This window comes from Chlorocebus sabaeus, chromosome 1, assembly GCF_047675955.1.
Source record: "Chlorocebus sabaeus isolate Y175 chromosome 1, mChlSab1.0.hap1, whole genome shotgun sequence".
NCBI lineage: Eukaryota > Metazoa > Chordata > Mammalia > Primates > Cercopithecidae > Chlorocebus > Chlorocebus sabaeus.
In genome coordinates this window covers 108613087-108626148 of record NC_132904.1, presented here as the reverse complement: position 1 = coordinate 108626148, position 13062 = coordinate 108613087, and the positions used below count along the sequence as shown (strand labels likewise).

Here is a 13062-nt window from a genome sequence, read left to right as displayed (position 1 = left end):
ACATAAACCCAAATTAAGGACATTCTAGATGATAACTGGGCAGTAAGTATTTTTCAAAAATGTGAAGGTAATGAGAGACAAAGAAAAATTAAAGAACTATCCCAGATTATAGGAGACTAAGGGGATGTGACAGCCAAAGGCAATGTGTGGTCCTGGGCTGGATCCTGAACCAAGAAAAGGGCTGTATTGGGAAAACTGGCAAAACTCGAATTAGGGCTACAGATTATGTCATAGTATCTTATCAATGTTAATTTCCTGATTTTGATCATTATACTCTAAGTTATATAAGATGGTAACATTTGGGGGAATCTGGGTTAAAGAGTGTATGGAAATTCTTTGTACTATTTTTGCAACTTTTTTTAAAAAACTGAAATTAATTCAAAATGAAAAGTTAAAAATAAATAAAGCTTTAAGTGAAGTAGAGGATCTCAATTTAGCAGTTATAAGGATGAGGGGAGAGGACTCTTCTTCTGCAAAGCCCTTATTCCCCAGTCTCAGATAAAAAGAATTTTGGTAACTGTGAGACATAATAGAACTATCAAAAATGTATGAATCTAGCTATATAAATAAAGAAGCATACGTCACAGTTCTTTTTTCCCCCTGTAATTGTGTAAAAGCTGCAAATTTTTCAAGATACACAGCTACAAGCTTTAGAGCTACAAGAGCTGGTATGAAGTAAGGTGGAGTGCTGTTTCCCACCCGGTAAAATAGGGCCAACATCGTCACTGGGAAGCCAGGAGACTTTGGCTGAGCTTCTCTTAGCTCCGTCTCTTCCTCCATGAAATGGATTCATCCTAATGCCTGCACTAAGAGGTGTGAAAGGGCAGTGCAAAAAGCGTCACCGTCCTCCTACTGCACAGCAGCACATGGCAATGCTGCCACCATTCTGAGGAGCATGTCGGGCACTGTGCCACAGCTTGTCTGGTTGGAGGGGAAAGTGGGCTAAGTAACCAGTCTCTGGGACAGCCGTATCTAAGGTCTCTAGCCTCAGTCTCCATCCCTCACTCTATGGTTTCCTCATCCCACTAAGCAAGGCCTGGGATGGGCAAGAGTCTACTGCAAGAGACCAGACAAGCTCCACAGTCCCCGTTATTTGGGACTTCGAGCTGCCAGCTCCCTGCAGCCTCCCCAGTCCACTTCCACATTCTCCTCAGCACGCTCCCCACTGCCAGGCTGCTTTATTAGAGGCACGATTTACATTTCACATCAGCAACCTAGTACCACAGGCGGCAAAGGCAGAGACTCGTGATGGGCAGTGCCCGGGTCTGGCAGATGATGAGATGGGTGAGCTCGGGCCTCTCAGGACTCTTTTGCACGAAGACAGGTGGGAGCCTGCTGGCGTGCCTGTTCCATCCCACGCCTCAACCACAGGGAAATCTCATTCATTCCCCACCCACTCTACTCACCCTGCTGCCCCCAGCTCCTTCTTGACCCACTAGGGCACACACACAAAAATTGCTTTTGCTCTTGAGGAAGACACAAAAGCCTATAGTTCCTGCAAGCCCCACATTCCCTCGCTCACAGGGCAGGGGCAGACAGGGAGCATTTGTTAGTGTCTCCCATCAAAGTCACTTTCTGACCTGGCTGTTCACCTCTAACCTGCCTGCTCCTGTCTGCCAGTCTGTCCTCCAAGGGCAAATGGAGAGCAGTGAGGCTGCCTTTCAGCCCTCTTGGTGCTGCTTTTCCTCCCCTCAACATCTAAGAAGACAAGTGTTCATTGAGCCCCTCTTCTCTGTCACACCAGCAATAACTCTGTCAAAGAAACCTGCAAAAGGGGCCCACATGCCTGTAATCCCAGCACTTTGGGAGGCCAAGGCAGGTGGATCACTTGAGGTCAGGAGTTCGAGACCAGCCTGGCCAACACAGTAAAACCCCTTCTCTACTAAAAATACAAAAATTATCCAGGCATGGTGGAGTGCACCTATAGTCCCAGCTACTTTGGAGGCTGAGGCAGGAGAATTGTTTGAACCTGGGAGGTGGAGGTTGCAGTGAGCCAAGATGGTGTCACTGCACTCCAGCCGTCAGAGTGAGACTCCATCTCAAAAAAAAAAAAAGAAAAGAAAAGAAACCTGCAAAAAGTTTCAAAGTTCAAAAAATAGGAATGCAAGCTCTGGTCCTAGAACCTGCTTGCTGTGCATTCTTGGGTGAGTCGTTACCCTTTCTGATTTCAATTACCTCACCGGTACCGTAGAGAAAATCATGTGTACCTTGCAGGGTTGTTCTGTGGCTCAAATGAGATGATGTCTATAAATCACTTATTGCCACGTAGCACATGCTGGATATTCAATAAACACTTAGTTCCAACCTCCTCAATAATAGAATGATTGTTTATTGGGCGTGCCAGTCTCTGACATGGGCACCTTACCTACATCATCTAATTTAATCTCACAGTAAACCTCTAAGGCAGCAACCTTCACCCCTTTACATGTGAGGAGACTAAGGCTTAGGCAGGTCAGGTAACTTTTGCTCAAGGTCGTACAGCCAGGAAGTAGCAGAGCAGGACTCAAATCTTCTGATCTCACACACCAGACTTTCTGGTCTTCACAGCACAGCCTCCCTCCTGCCCTGGCAGACCTTAGAACTGGGCTGACATCGACAAATGGGGCAATTGGAAGGCACCGGCCCTGGCACCAGAAGCAGTGCTGGAAAGAAGCCCAGTCCGGAAGCCGCAGGAGCAAACCCAGTGGTGGGAGGGAAGAGGCGCCGGGCTCAGGGTGCAACCACACAAACGGGCGGAGTCCCACACCAGCGCGGCTGGGGAATGTGAGCGTGAATACCAGCTGTCCACTTGACTGGACTGAGAGAGGCCGAGGTGGCTGGTGAAGCATTGTTTCTGGGTGTGTCTGTGGGGGTGTTTTCAGATGATGTGAACTTGGGAGTTAGTGGACTGGGAGAGAAAGACCCACCCTCAATGGGGAGGACACCATCCAGTCGGCTGCCAGCACGGCCAGAGCAAAGCAGGCAGAGGACGGCGGCATATTCAGCTTACTGAGCTTCCTCTTCCCCGCCCCCTCCCCCCTCTCTCCTTTCAAAACACGGGATGCTTTGCTTTCTCTCCTCCTGCCCTCGGATGGACATCAGACCCCAGGTCCTTTGGCCTTCTGACTCTGGTACTTGCGCCATCAGCCTGCCGGGGGGCTCTCAGGTCTTCAGCCTCAGACTTGGGGTTGTGGCTCCAAGTGTGGGCTCACCTGCCTGCTCCTTCCCGGTTTTGAGATTTCAGATTTGGACTAAGCCAAGTTACCAGCTTTTCTCATTCCCCATCTTGCAGAAGGCCTGTCATGGGATCCTTGGAGGACCCTAATACAAAGAGGGTGGGGAAAAAGGCAGAGGGGCCATGTGGAAAGGGGAGAGGCCACCTGAGCACAGCTGGGGACCCTGGGTCAGGTGACACCCAGCCCTGCAGGCGGTCAATATCAGGGAGGTATATTGGTCAGATTACCTAGATATTCAAAGGCAGTTCCAGGACCAGCAACATCACCTGGTCACTGATGAGAAATGCAGAATCTCAGGCCCTCCCAGACCTTCCGGTTCAGAATCTGATGTTTAACAACAGCCACGGGTATTTCTTATGCACATTAAAGTTTGAGAAGCAATAGGTCAGAAGGTAACTTGTCGCCTGCCATGAATTTGGGGAAAGCAAGAGCAGTGGTTCTTAACCTTGGTTGGACTTATTACCCAGATCCTTGCCCGGATTACAGTGACAATAACAAAATCCGGCCCACAGGGTCGCTTGTGAAGATCAGTGGCCCAGCACCCATGAACGCCACGTCCCTGTAAACTAGAACGTGCTCTAACAGTGCCACCTACTCTTTTTGCTTTTCCTGTCATATTTCCTCTGCTGCTTCAAAACCAAAGGAAGTGAGGCCTCATTTCTTCAGATTTTGTCATTTAGTTTAACCCTATTTCACCCCACAAAGTCCCCAGAAGGCACAGAGGAGAAAATCACCCCCAAGACCTGCCTCACTTCTGCTGAGACCCTGCCTACTGTTCTTCTCACCTCCCCCTCCACCCCCGTGACACACTGAAGGAAGAGGAGAAAACGCCAACAGGTCTGATCTCCCAGGCGTACAGATTTACAAAGCAGTCAGCACTTTTAACTAAAAGTCTTGTCCAGGATACGCACAGACATTTATCATGTGGGCAGGGCACAGCGCCGTGGTTGGATCTCGACATGGAGTCTCCTCTTTTATGTCAGATCAGGACGGGCCAACTGCAAACTGAGACAGGAGGGTCTGCTGGAAAAAACGGGGACCTGGAGAAGACCTGTGTTTAAGCCTTCACCCCAGCTCTGCTTCTAACTTACCTTATATGATTCAAAGGATTATTTAATCACTCTTTCTATGTTCCCACCTCTCCTGCTGCTATCAAACCTCAAATCTCTATTAACCATTGGAATTTTGTTAGAAAGTGATGAATAGTCCATCCAAAGGCATGTAATAAAGAATATCTTCTATTTATAGAAATGTGATCATATTTAAGCACTTGATAAGATGATAAACAAAGAAAATATTATCCCCACTTTATTAATTTAAAAACTGAGATTTCAGTTGATTTGTAAAATTGCCCGAAGTCTTTAAGTTTTACATGAAAGGCAGTGTCAAGAACAAAATCCGAACTTCTGACCCCTAGGCCAATGTTCTCCCTACACTGCTAATTTCTGCGGAATGCCATTGCATGTATCTATGAAAAACCTATTTCCATTTCTATCTGCATAGAAAAAAGTAACAGTGGCAGAGGGCCATGTCCACTATGATTGGTCCTGCTTTAGAACTGAAGGAAGACTTTGGTTTCCAAATAATGTCTCTGCTAGAAAGAAAGTTTGCAAAATGTGGATCTCTCATTAAAGAGTCTTTCTGATTAGAGGGGAGTGGGAACAACGCCAAGGAAAATGTAATGGGAGTCAGCTGGAGATGCAGGTGTGCAGTCTTATAAATTACTCAACAGTTCTTCATGAGCGCCCCCCAAGACCCCACAGCACAACGGGAAGACGGGTGCTCCACTCTGCCCAAGGAACACATGGCCAGGAACTCCTGCTCACTTTAGGAGGGTCTAGGGGGTTTGATTCCAAAAGCCAAGGGTGGCAGGGACTTGCCCAGCTCACAATAAGCCCCTTTCTCTGACAACTGCCAGTAGTCATGCTTGCACCATCTCATACACAGACACACATCCATATCGACTGGACTAGGGTGATCACATGACCCAAGCCCATCCAATTCTCTCTCTCCCTGGGAGTCTGAAATTAAGACTTAGAGGCATCCAATCAATCTGAGCTGATTACTTGGATAAACAAGAGGAAAACTCAGGAGCTATGAGGCATCCATTTTACATCATGCACGTGAAGAGCAAAGTCACATGTACACCCTGAACAGGACTTTGTTTGCAATTAATGTTTCTTTTACAGGATGCAGACGAAGAGAATGAACAAGGACTATGGGCTCCTAGCAGCTTCAGAGCTCCCGGTCCCACCTCTTAAAAGGCCCAATTGTCCTGGGATCTTGTAAGATATCCCAGTATCACAATGTACTCTTTTCCCTTCCCCTGCAACTGGCTGTAGTTGGTTTCTATTATTAACGACCAAAGAATCTTGAATGAGACCCTAGGTAAAAGAAATTACCCACCATCTGATGACTGCTTGGCGTGGCTACACGCTACCAAAAAGGGTCTCACTCACCCTGCCTCCTCCAAAGGTGTAGGCAACAATGAGATTTAGAAAAGCATTGGAGGGCAACCTTGGAGCCCATGGACACTTCATAAGTGGTTTAAGGCAAACAGAACATGACGAATAAGTAAACTGAACTCATTCCCAGACCTAATTTTTTTAAGTAAAATAAAATCAGGTCCACTTAGAGTTTAAAATGGCATTTGGCTAGAAGTTCCTGACAAAGGATCTCCAAGCTTCTCCCTAAATTATGCATCATATAGAAAAATGACAAAAACTCACAACAATAATGAAAATGAAGACTAACAACCTGCTACCAGGATCTAGAAGGAATTCCTACTAACTAAATAAAGCTGCTAAAGCTGAGCTGCATTGAGACAAACAGTCCGTGCTGCTTCTTAGAAAACAGAAGAGCACCATCGTCTTGAAAGATGATAGACATTTTCTTTCTCTCCTACTTTCTACCTCCAGTTCAGAGACCCAGGACCAAGTCAAATGAAAACCTGGCTCTTTATTATGACTGCTATTCTTTGCAGGAGCCAGAGAACTATTACCTCTCCCTCAATCTACATCCATTCATAGAATGCAATTACTGGGAAACCACGGAGCAGAAAGCAGAAGAGGATTACCAATGGCACGTCATGTTTTGGAAGGCATTTTCTCCACACAGCATGCCTTATAGGAAGCACAAAGGTAGTCTGTGCTGGAGAGTAAGATTTTCATATCCCCCATCAGTTCTGGTTATGTTAGAGAATGGGCAGAAGAGGTAGGGGGAGATCCCATGCCAGTTCAGCAGGGCTGCACAAGATGAATGCCCTTCAATTCTGGGGCGCTGTGCACCACAACTGCCCTTCAGCTACAGACCTAGGAATAGGGCAGTGAGCAAAGCCAAAGACAATCTGCACAATCTACACTTCCTCTTTTAGCAAGCAAGCACCAAGGCTCCACGGAGCTCTACTTGCTTAAATGTGCCAGGCGGAAGAGGGGATATAGGAGAGGGAACCCTCATGAGGCCTATGGAAAAACAGCATTCACCATAAGAGAATAAGGGAAACAGAGCATCAGCCAGAAGACTAAGAAAAAGAGCACATTTCTGAAGATAACTTACTACAGAAACCAGAAGAAAATGTTTTAAAATTGGCATTTATAATAGAAAAACATAATGTGGCCCTACGAAATTAAAACTGAAAACCATATAAATACACACACATATATATACACACACACACACACACACAAATACACATAGATATAGAAAACAAGCTGAGTTAAACTGCTATCAGGATAAGCTTCAAAGACTGGCATGTGAGATGACATTTTATGTTCTTACAAAACTGTGATGGGGGGCCGGCTCCCTTGTTAGACCTAATTGTGATTCTTTTACAATGAACAGTGAAGCAAAACTTTTAGGATATCAAGAGAAAGAAGTTAGCTAAAAGAGTGGAGTTTTTAAAAATATGTTACTGAAAACAATATTAAACAATATTCAGATATGATCCACTCAGACTTCAGCTCCTTACTACTTGTAAGTGTTCTTCCCTCTGCAAATGTCCAAGCAAATCAGACCAGCACACACCCACTGGAGAAGAATGGTACTCTAAAGCTGCTTCTGTTTTTTTTTTTTATTTTTGGCAGAAATGATGGAACTGTTAAAATTCAGTAATGATTTTATTACCTCATTTGAGATCATTTCATTCTCTTTTTCCAGTAGCAACAGCAAATTGGTTAAGAAAGCAAAATCCAGCAGTTCTCATACAAATATTGCAAGAATTTTGTTAAAATATTTTAGGGTACATGGTGATTTCAGAATATGTATTATTAGAGTACCTTTAGCTGCTGTACAAATACATCCAATGTTTGTATCTTGGCTGAAATACAATAAAAGTTTATCTGTCACTTACAAAAGCGCTCGAGGCAGATGTTCCCAGTTGGCAAGAGCAGCTGTCCACCCTGAGCACCCAGGCTAACAAAGGTTCTGCCACCTTCACCATGAGGCCTCCAAGGTTGTCACTGTCCTCTCATGGCACTCAGCTGGAAGGGGGGAAGGAGAACAGAGGATGACTCATTAAAGGCTCTTATGGGGAAGTCCTATATGTCACACACATCACCTGCATTCCCATTCTACTAACTAGAATACAGTCTCAGGGTAGATATTAGGGGCTTCAAGCTTATGAAAGAGAATTTGGCCAATGGACTCAAGAAAAGATATAAAGGAAGCTGGTTGTAATAAGAGAAAAATATTCCCAAGAAAATTAAATTATTAAACATAATTAAAAGTCACATAGAAAGCAGTCAATGAGTGGAATGGACATGGCAGAAAACTAAGAAAGCATTATAGATGGCAAACTGGAGGAACACTTTCGGAATGCCAAGAAAGAGCACCAAGAATTAAAACTATTTCCTTAATTCTAAGATGTCTGTGTTGCCACATCAGCACTTCTGAAATCAGGCCAAGTCTTGCAATCACTGGCATCTTATAAGCGCCCTGGGCCAGGGAGCTGCCATGGTGAGGTCATCAAGACCTGGGCATGGGTGAACTTGGTCTCAGCTGTTCATGTTATTAGCACTTTAATTGAGTTGTATACATTGTTGCAATTACATGTGAGTTTAATTGCCATTTAAAATGTCTTTTAAAAGATTACACTATGGTTTGGCATTGAAACAAGAAGTTATTATGTATGCAGAAAGGCATGGAATTCAAGCAGCAGGATGTAATTTGATATTACTGAAGCAAATGTCTATTATTGGACCAACCACTGCAATTCTTTTTATTTTTTTTTTTTTTCTTTAAGAAAAACTAAGTGCTTGACAGGACCCAAGAAAGGAAGGTATCCTTAAGTAGAAGCTGTGTTATGTTTTGTAACTGAGACTCATGCAAAAAGAATTGCCTGTCACATGCCAAACAATGCAACCAAATGCAGGAGCAACTGCCAAGTCCCTCAAAATAGATGAAGTCTATCAAAATAAGAGAGAGAATGGTGTGAGCAACTTACCAATTTCACAGGACTGTAATCATGGCATTATGTCACAGTTTAATTGGCAGCATTTTTTCTTCCTTAGTTGTACATATAATAATAGTGCTTCTTACAACAAATACTAGCTTAGATTCAATAAAATACAGTACTTTAAAAAGAAGACGATAGCTGTGGAAGACCAGGAATAGAGATTGAGCCTAAGAGTTATGTTTCTGAAGAAGAATCTAGAACAATCAAAAGAGAAACAATAACTGAAGATATAATTAAAGAAAACTTTCCAAAAAGGGACAGAAAGGGGAAACAGAGAAGTGGACTCAGTTCACCAGGTTCCAGGTAAAAGTAACCAAGAGACGCTCAAATCCAGAAATATCCTGAGAAGTTTTTAAATTACAAGCAAATTTTTAAGTGTTTTCTATGTACATCCAGACCAAAAGAAAAAGGAAGTAAGGAGGGAAGGAAGGGAGGGAGGAAGGGAGGGAGGGAGGAAGGGAAGGAGGAAGGAAGGGAGGGAGGGAGGGAGGGAGGGAGGAAGGAAGGGAGGGAGCGAGGGAGGGAGGGAGGGAGCGAGGGAGGGAGGGAGGGAGGAAGGGAGGAAGGGAAAGAGGAAGGAGGGGAGGGAGGAGGGAATGAAGGAGGGAGCCCAGGAGGAAGGAAAGAAGGAAGGAAGGAAGGAAGGAAGGAAGGAAGGAAGGAAGGAAGGAAGGAAGGAGGGAGGGAGGGAGGGAAGGAAGAAAGGAAGGAAGGAAGGAAGGAAGAAAAGAAGGAAAGGAGGGAGGGAGGGAGGGAGGGAGGGAAGGAGGGAAGGAGGGAGGGAAGAAGGAAGGAGGGAGGGAAGGAGGAAGGAAGGGAGGGAGGGAGGAAGGAAGGAAGGAGGGAGGGAAAGAGGAAGGAAGGGAGGGAGGGAGGAAGGAAAGAAGGAAGGAAGGAAAGAAGGGAAGAAGGGAAGGAGGGAGGGAGGAAAGGAGGGAGGGAGGGAGGGAGGAAGGAAGGAAGGAGGGAGGGAAAGAGGAAGGAAGGGAGGGAGGGAGGGAGGAAGGAAAGAAGGAAGGAAGGAAAGAAGGGAAGAAGGGAAGGAGGGAGGGAGGAAAGGAGGGAGGGAGGGAGGGAGGCAGGGAGGGAGGGAGGGAGGGAGGGTGGGAGGGAAGGAAGGAGAAAGATGGAATAAAAATTGTGCTGACCTTTGTCTCTACTACAATGTAGGAGTAGCTTACAGAGTTTTGATATGGAAAACACTTAGATGAAAATTTTACTCACAAATAAGTTTAGTTTTTGAGGACAGACAACCAAAAGAGCTCAGAATGTCTGCCACTCACATATTCTTTAAATCACTTTAAAATATATTTCAGCTGCCCAAACGATGACTTAAAATTACTCAAGAAAGGAAAAAATAGAGTGTCAAAGGACTAGTAGTGAGTGTTGAAGTCAATTACACACAGAGAGTTGGTCTAAAATAGTTGTTTAACTATGGTTACAAGACAGAATATGTGTCAAAAATACCCTAGAACCAAGAGACATACAACATCAAAAAACAATGCATGAATAATCTGATCCCAAGTCCATAAACTAATCAGCTTTCAAATAGGAAAGGAGAACAGAGGGAAATAAAAGTGTACAGAATTCATCCTACGCAGTTGTGAGCTTAAAAATACCATTTTATTCTTGACTTTAACAACCAGAGAAATATTGATTGGTGCTCACATCCATTTTTAGAAACTCATTACGTAGGAGAGTAGGGGCCTGTCCTTTAAAAGATAAAACCTCACTTCTGCCTCAAGGTATTTACAGTTTGAAGATCTCTAATCAACACACAGGATAGGTTTTAATTTGTTACAAGAATAAACAAATGTCAAAGTCCTTGAAGAATTTAAGGTTTTGTGCAGAACCAGTCCTCAAATGCTGTTTCAATGTTACTGCCCACAAGCATTTTCCATTCCTTCTGGTAAAGCCTCCTAAAACCTGGTATGAAAGGATGGCAGTTCCTGGTCACTGTGGTGCCCTCTGTACCTGACAGCAGGGTCCCCTTGATGTCAGTCTGCATTGTGAAAATCCATGAACCAGACTGCCCTTGTTTAACAGCATCACTGGTGTCACTGAGAATGAGACACACAGATTTGGATTGCAGGGAAGCTCTCATGGTAACCATTACACACACAGCACCGAGACCTGAAATCAGTACACAAATACCAGATATTTTCCTTCCAGAATTTAATTTAATGCTCACAATCACCATCCAAGTAGGCGGCATTTTTCTCATTTTACAGATAAGAAAACTGAAGTTTAGGAAGGCTGTTTTCCAGAATTACAGAGCCAGTCAACAGATGGCAGACAGGGGTCTCCAAGCAAGGAATTTCTGGCTCCAAAGTTCACGGTACCCTACCACACTATTTTCTTAATTCAAAGAAAGAAGTTACAAGGAACGGAAATGGAGATAATAATTTTACAATTTATTACAGCACTAGTAAAGATGCTGCCTCTTTTACAAAGTAATAATCCAATGAACTGAACTAATCATACTGTGCTAGTACCCCATTAACCCTCTCTAAAATATTCACAAAGTGGATACGACACAGGGCTGCTCCAGGGCCAATGAGTTTTCTCTCTAAAGTAAAATTCCCAGGGAGCGCTCTGGTCTCTAAGGCTTGATTAGCAAGTACCAATTAATGCTCCTTCGGTCCTCTTTGTGTCTTGAGCACCTAGGGCTAACCCTTGCCTTGCCGACAAGGATGAGATGAAATCATTGACTCACCCTAAAGAGCTCAAGTTCTAATGCACTGCTCCCTCCCAGGGCCTTGAATAGAGAACAATCTTTAGGACAAAAGACTGCATCTCTAATAGTGAAATTTTAGACGTCAGCAAAGGAGATATTTTTAAGTCACACACAGACACACAAATTTTCCACGTCACACCTTATTGAGACAGTGGTTCCTCATCTGGTGCCGAGGACCGCGGCTCACCTCGGTGTTACCCAACTTAACGTCTTGCCCCGCCACAAACCATGGATAAAGACCAAACCAGGGCGTGCAACGCCCGGAAGACTGGTCCAACCCCGGCGCCCAGGCCTGCAACCCCTGGGAGGCGTGGGCGGCCGCTGCCAGCACCCCGAGTCTGTCGCTGCGTCCCCGCGGCTCCCCCTCTCTGGGGTCCGCCCGGCCAACCCAGGCGCCCGCAGGAGGGACCACGCCCGCCCGGAGCCGGCGCGTCCCCGCCCCCTGGGACGCACCGTGGCTGCCAGAGGGCCGCTGCTGCCACCTCGCGGCCGCGTCTCCCCGAACCGCGCTCAGCCGCCACGCCCAGAAACCCTCCCGGAGGACGCTCGGGTCCGAGTCCAGTGGGCCTGGGAGGTGGTGACTTTGCTGGCAGGGGCTTCCTACGGAAGGAATCGTCTTCCTCTCGGGTCACTCACGCCGCGCACCCAGACTGGAGGTGGAGATGAGCGCTTCCAGCACCGACCTCCCCCAGGGTTCCAAGGGACACGTGCTCCACGCCCCTTCCCCGTCTGGGGATTCGAAAAAGCCACACAACCTGGCCCCAGGCACAACGTATAACAACTAGAACCCCCAGATGTGGGCAGACCGGCTCCATTTGGGCCATCCTGGATGCCTGAAGAATGCGAGTTAGAGCGGAGATCTTTGAACTCAGATTCAAATGTCAGACCCACTGAATTAGAATCCCCTGGGTAGAGGCCAGGAAACGATTTTTGCAAAGTTCCCCCAGGTGATCCTAATGGTCAGGTAGGTTGGGGACCCTCCCAGTTACAAAATCTAGATGACCTTTTCAGGTTACCCACACATGCACAGAAACACACACCCCTGGGTCTATGAAAAGGCAACAATATAAGGTCGTGTGCTTGAAATGAGAAAGATTTCATGACAGCTAGCCCGGGAGTTTCCAACCTTGTCTGTTTATCATGCCCTTAATGTCTCAATGCTTTTTTTCACAGTAACCCTAGGCCTAAAGAAATACCTAACTGTTCTGTGTATTAAGTAGCTAGACCCAAAGTAAAAAGTATTTCTGTCCTAACAACTTAGTAGCTACTACAAAAAATAATGCATATAAAATAGAAAAAACAATTATCTTATTATTAGCCACAACTTCTCACTAATGGGATGTGTGTGCTTTCTGGGCACCACGCAACTTCTCAAACCTTGGAATTGGATTAGACACTGCCACCCTCATTCCCTATTCTATACTGATTTTTCCCATAGTACATGTTTTATGTCATAGCAAATGACAAAAACTGAAAATGTAGCTTCTGAAAAATATGGTTTTATCAAAAAACATGTAGGGCAGGCTGGGCGCGGTAGCTCACACCTGTAATCCCAGCACTTTGAGAAGCTAAGGCAGGCAGATCACTTGAAGTTAGGAGTTCAAGACCAGCCTGGCCAACATAGTGAAACCCCATCTCTACTAAAAATACAAAAATTA

General features: G+C 45.4%; 1 long non-coding RNA gene across 2 annotated transcripts in view; it reads right to left on the bottom strand.

The window, feature by feature from the left end:
• Positions 1-12645, bottom strand: part of LOC103248471 (uncharacterized) — an 88450-nt gene extending 75805 nt beyond the window's left edge. For both annotated transcript variants that reach the window (XR_012094593.1, XR_005242728.2), the window contains exons 1-3: positions 11544-12645; positions 10642-10800; positions 7564-7693 (exon numbers count right to left, since the gene is read on the bottom strand). This is a non-coding gene — a long non-coding RNA (uncharacterized lncRNA). The remainder of the gene's footprint in view (positions 1-7563; positions 7694-10641; positions 10801-11543) is intronic.
• Positions 12646-13062: the final 417 nt, after the last annotated feature.